The sequence below is a fragment of the Gopherus evgoodei genome, chromosome 1, assembly GCF_007399415.2.
Source record: "Gopherus evgoodei ecotype Sinaloan lineage chromosome 1, rGopEvg1_v1.p, whole genome shotgun sequence".
In the NCBI taxonomy this organism is placed as follows: Eukaryota; Metazoa; Chordata; order Testudines; family Testudinidae; genus Gopherus; species Gopherus evgoodei.
The window spans coordinates 280,957,267-280,963,266 of record NC_044322.1 but is presented as its reverse complement, the minus strand read 5'-3'; the positions used below and the strand labels follow the sequence as shown (position 1 = coordinate 280,963,266).

The window sequence follows — 6,000 nt, the reverse complement described above, 5'->3', positions numbered from 1 at the left end:
AACATCCAAATAATGTTATGTCAAGAACATTTTTGAAATCTAATTACCCTGTTTGAATGCTTAATCTTTTGACTATTTAAAAGATGTTACAGGGCAGTGTTTATTTGATTTATATGTAATTATTACTTACAGAATATCATTGATGGTGCTTGGCACCATATAGACACAGAAGAAGATGTGGGGCCTGACTCAAGAAGTTTATGATCAACATCAGAAACAAACAGTACAGGACAGACACAAGCAAAACATGGAAAGATTATTTAAACTCCAAATGGTGTATGCTTATAATTTTTAACAGAGATGAGTGAACCAAAACACTAGTTCTGAACATCCTCAAATAGGTTCATAATCTGAACCCAGATCTGAATTTCACAAATGGCCTGGCATTATAATGAGCCAAACCAAAAACCATAGAATCCGATTTGGGATTTTCAATTCAGATTTTGAATACACTTTCACTATTTAAATACGGTTTGTTTTTCTTTTTCCAGTTTGTTTTTAACAGTAGATATGTTTGGTGTTGTTTATGTATTTTGAGGTGTCCGTCTACTTAAGGTCCAGTTCTGAGAAGTGGTCAGCACCTCTTCCAAGGTGTGGAACACTCTGACCCTGACCCTGAAATCAATGAAAGTTGAGGGTGCTCCATGCTTTGTAGATCAAATCTGGAGACTGCACATTCGTAGGGACAAACACCATGTCTCCTTACAGTCTTGGAGGGTGCTCAATGCACTGTTGATTTTTAACAAGTGGTAATAATTACTAATAAATAATATTAACATGGTCGTGTTCATCTTTAACAGCTCTGAGCCACTATCTTTGGAAAAACTGATTATTTTGCAAAGCCACCTTATGCTCTTAGTAGAGGCTGTTCACGGGCCAGTTTGTTGAGCTTCTTTGAAGCTCCTCCCCTGGGGTGTAGAACAGGAAGAGGTGGAGGTCAGAGGGAGCTGCTGGAGCTCCTTGTATGTGTGTGTATGTGTGTGTGTGTAGTTACCATTCCCATTTTACTATGTGTGTGTCTTACATTACAGCAATGCTGCACATCAGCGGCCAGAGAGAGGGGAGAGGGGAGGAAAAGCCTGTTTACACAGACTGCAAACCGCCTGGGGAATAATGCAGGAAAGGAAGTGAGCCGGCTCTCTGTCTGACTGCTCCAACTTCCTGCTCTCACACACACATACACACCAACCAAGAAAAAAAAAAAAGAAAAAAACCAGGATCTCATTACAAGAGCAACAGAGCGCTTGCAGAAGACTGTCAGCATGGAAAACCAGAGGATTTTACCCAGCTCCCTTTAAACTACAAGGAGAGATTGGAAAAGTCCACCAGGCTCTGGGTATGTAAAAGTGCTTCTGAGCTCGGGCTAAGTATTGCAAAGTTTTGGGGGCTTGGGAAGGTGGCAGGGAACGAGAGCAAAGGGGAGACAGACAGGCAAATAGGAGAATGGATGCAGCTGCGCTGCGGGGCCCAAGGGGGCAGGGGGCTGCTCTTCCCACAGGCACCACACAGAGTGTTTCCCTTCTGGCTTTTAATCTGCTGATAAAGGACAATGTAGCTGGAAGGGGCCTGGGCTGGGTGCGGGGACAGCAGCTTCTCGGGCAGTCTGTGCAAGGGAACGAGTGGCAGGAACCCAGAGCAAACTATTTATTCTAAGGCAGAAATGCCTGGTGATAACTCGGGGGGCAGGGCCCGGAGCCCCGCGAGGGATACCTGGCAGCACGGCGGGGGCCTGCCTGAGGGGAGCAAGGGGGGTCACTGCCTTGTCTGAGGGGGGTAATGGGGGTGTCACTGCCTTGCCTGAGGGGAGCAGGGGGGTGTCACTGCCTTGCCCGAGGGGGTCAATGGGGTCACTGCCTTGCCTGGGAGGAGCAAGGGGGTGTCACTGCTTGTCTGGGGGAACAAGGGGGGGTCACTGCCTTGTCTGGGGACAGAAGGGTCACAGTCTGAGTCGGGGTTCAGGGGGGCACGGCCTGCCCCGGCTGGGGAAGGGAGAGAGGAGACGAGGAATAGTTGCCTGTCGAAAGGGGAAGAAGCTGAGGGGCGAGCGCTCTGCAAGGGGAAAGAGAAATATGTGTGTTTGGGGGGGCAGGAAGGGGTCAGGGGCCGCGTGGGACGAGAGGCAGGGGGCCACCATCTGCCAGGGCTCTCTGGGGAGGGAGCATCAATCACAGACAGAAATAACTGACTGCCCAGGAAGCCCTTTGGGGTGCGCTTTGCATTCACTCGCTGCCCAGGGCTTCCCAATTGCAGGGCCACGTGGGCCATTTTTAAAATTAAAATAATCATAATAGTGACTGGGGGAGGGGTCTGGGTGTGTGTCAGGACGCCCAGGCGATGGGGCAGTATGTGCCGGTCCCCGCCGCCCCCGCAAGGGCTGAAGGGGGCTGTGTGGGGAGGAGGGTTCTTGCAGAAACTGAAAAGGGGGGATTTAAAAAAAAGTGTCGGGAGAGTTTCAGGCTCGTCTGGAAACAGCAAGACTAATTGCCATGCGCTTCCGGTTTGAAACTGGCAGCAGACAACATCTTGAAAATGAGTCACTGCAGCTCACAAAGAAACTCTGTGGTTTTCTCCTTCTCAGGTTTATGTATTTGCTCTTTTTACAGTTTCCTTTGTAGTCTTCAGAGTTCCCCTCTCTGCCCTCCCCCGCTCTCTTAGGTCCCCCATCCCCAAAAGCCCTTCTGGCCCATTTTGATACATTTCACCGGGGGTGGGGGGAGAAAGAGAGAAAGTGGAGAGTTGTTTTTGGATCTGGCTTTGCTGAAGGTTAGAGGGACTCTGATGCTGCAGGGGGAAAAAGTTCCCTGAATTTTCCACTGGCTGCAGGAAGAGAGCCCATTTAGTCATGGCTAAGTAATGTCTGCACACACACCAACTAATCTCATTAGGAGTTTCCGTTCCCTAACACAGGAGGGTTTTGTGAAGCCCTGTCAGCCTTTCTACCACTGCAGTTGAAAGGGAGACAAGTTACATCTTTATTTACTTAGGGGTATAGGATTCAGACCAGTTTATTTAATGCAGCATCTTTTCAATCATGGGGTCTTCAGCTTTCAAAAAAAGTCAGTGGTGTCATTCTAATTTCTAACAAAGAGGCATTACTCATCTAATATTTTGCTTTTGCAAAATCTTGGTTAGTTTCAGAACTTTAAGCGTAAATGTAATTTACAAATATTTGATAGTTGTGGGGGGGTTTGTCTGAAAAGGGAGATATTTAGGACGTTGTACTTAGTTAAACATGTTCCAGATATCTATGATGATCTTATGAATTTGCATAGGTTTTTTTCAGCTAAAAATTACACTTTTGCTGGTAGGTGCTAGGACACTATGGTGATGGGTACATTAGAACTGTGGTGAGTGGACAAAAGGACAGAATCTTGTTGCTTTGTCACTTTATTTGGTTAATTTAAAATTGACATCTAATTCATGCTTATGCCTTTCAACTTATGTGGTTTATAAAGTGGCTTTATTATTATTTATGCCTTCTGCAGTAGGGCACAAAGGCTCTATTCAAAATTGGTGCCCTATTGCACACACAGAAAGATATTCTCCCTGCCTGCAAAGATGCCTACTGTCTAATTTAAAGTAAGAAGTTGTACAAAGGGAGCATGGAGCAAACAAAGAATATAACAAAGAAAATGAAGTTTTAGACACAAGTGTTTTCTGACATAAGAAATATCGAAAAAGCAAAAAGTGTGTAAAAGAAAAATATATATGATAAACATGGTAATGCCAAGAAACACTGCATTTGGCACCTTTTAGCTACTAAATACTGTGCAAAAATATGATGATTGAATGAAGAAATAACACATCTTTACCTAAAATCATCCTCAGCATTTCCTTTACTTTCTGTGTTCATCGTGTGCTAAGTTTTTCTGTACAGAAGAGAGTTTTGACCAATGCCACATTGCAAGGCAATTTCATTGGTGGATTACTGTCCACTACAGCCAGAGTGAGACACACATTCATTTCATACGCGGTCACACAAGAACTTTAGAGACAAGATATATTAAACATAGAAAATGCCTAATTCCTGGTCAGCTATCAAAGATGATCTTCAGACAGTAAGTGTTATTTCTCTTTTCAGAGAGTTCATCTTTCAGTGAAAATCTGAGTTTTCAAGAGAGAATCATATTACTGGGAACATTCAATATTTCAAAGTCTGTTGGGTAGGAACCAAAACATTCAAGTTATAATCCAGTGAATATTCTGTGACAACAGAAGTCCTATTAGACTGTCCCTAACATTAAACATGAACTCTGTTAAATCTACACTCTAGTTTAATTAGCAGGGTTATGTAAACATTGTTGGAACTTCAAAATCTCATCTGTTGCATCTATATAGGCTACACATATGTATAGTACAGGGTTTCTCAAACAGGGGTCGCCACTTCTGTAGGCAAAGCCCCTGGCGGGCCGGGCCAGTTTGTTTACCTGCCCTGGCCGCAGGTCCGGCCGATCGCAGCTTCCCTTGGCCGTGGATTGCTGCTCTGGGCCAATGGGAGCTACTGGAAGTGGTGCAGGCTGAGGGACTTACTGAGGGACTTCCAGCAGTTCCCATTGGCCCGGAGCAGCGATCCATGGCCAGTGGGAGCTGCGATCGGCTGGACCTGCGGAAGGGGCAAGTAAACACACTGTCCCGGCCCGCCAGGGGCTTTCCCCACAGAAGCGGCGACCCCTGTTTTAGAAACCCTGGTATAGTATATGTTAATTATATGAATTTCATTTAATTCAGAATAAGTAAAAACATTGTGATGCCTTCATAATGATGTACATGAAAATAGTAATATCAGTTATATGTACTACATATTTGAATTAAACAGTAAAACAACGTCCACAAGTGTTTTATAAATAAAATACATTGATTCAAGTGTGGAGAGAAAAAGTCCAAATTTTTTCTTCCACTCATGAATAATGCGATTCCCCTTAAATTATAAAAACGCTTTGTATATGTATATATAATAAATATTATCTCATTCTTTAAATATTTTGAGTAAGATAAAAAAGTGATTAAGAAAAAAGCATACATCATTACCTACAATGATTATTCATTTTATATTTACCTAATATTTCCACTATAAGAGTTCCATACATTTGGTTTTTTCAGAGTATTTATAAACTGAAACATTTCCAAGAGCTGTACCATGTAAAGAAAATTTTTTTACACCCTGGGAATCCATGTACCCTTATTATGTCACATTATCACTTACATGTAGTAGACCAAGACAAATAGCACAATCTCAAATAAATAAAATAATCAACCTTATAAATAAGTTTACAAAACACTACACACACCTACCTATTCTTTACTTCTAGAGATACAATCAGTTTTACTTTCAATCATTAGAGAGACTTACTACTCACTGATTCATAGTGTGCTTTACTACATTCAGTTGATGGTACTTCATTTAAATTAAGTCACAATTACAAAGTAAGTATTTTACTCCAAAGGCTGAAGTTTTGTCTTTCTTTATACAGTGAATTTGATCGTGTCAGCTGTACACTCACCTTGTAATCCCATTTTTGGAATAGATGCCAACTCAGGGAGTGTGTGTAGGATGGAGGAGTGTTACAGGAGGGTAATAGCTATCAAGTGATTTTATAAACCTGATATTGAGGTACAACAGAATTTAAATGCTTTTTGTTATGAAAGAATTATTATACAATGAAAATGTTACATTAATTTGTTGGTTCACACAGATGCATTGAGCCCCAGGTAGTGGCTAAGGGCCATATGCTCCCATACAATGCGTCGTGTAGGGAAGCTAAGTAACAAAGATGCATGAAAAATATAGGTGCAGATTCTTAGATGTGGGAAATGCAGTTACATGATGTCATGCCAGTTTCAGGAGAATGAAAAGTAGTAGACTTTCAAGTAACTCAAGATTTGGCTACTGATGAAAAAGGGGATTGTGGTGTTTGCTAACAGAGGAGGAAGCCTAGTACACAGTTATTTATGATGCATGTTATCTGTAGAAAGTGTAATTTCCTGGGGAAAAGGGACCCT

The 6,000-nt window shown here is 42.6% G+C and overlaps 1 protein-coding gene across 2 annotated transcripts in view; it reads left to right on the top strand.

Annotated features, from left to right (window-relative positions):
* The first annotated feature begins 925 nt into the window (after window positions 1-925).
* The window catches only part of ELK3 (ETS transcription factor ELK3), a 61,089-nt gene continuing 56,014 nt past the window's right edge, over window positions 926-6,000 (top strand). For both annotated transcript variants that reach the window (XM_030548510.1, XM_030548509.1), the window contains exon 1: window positions 926-1,336. The gene's annotated coding sequence lies outside the window, so the exon portion shown is untranslated. The remainder of the gene's footprint in view (window positions 1,337-6,000) is intronic.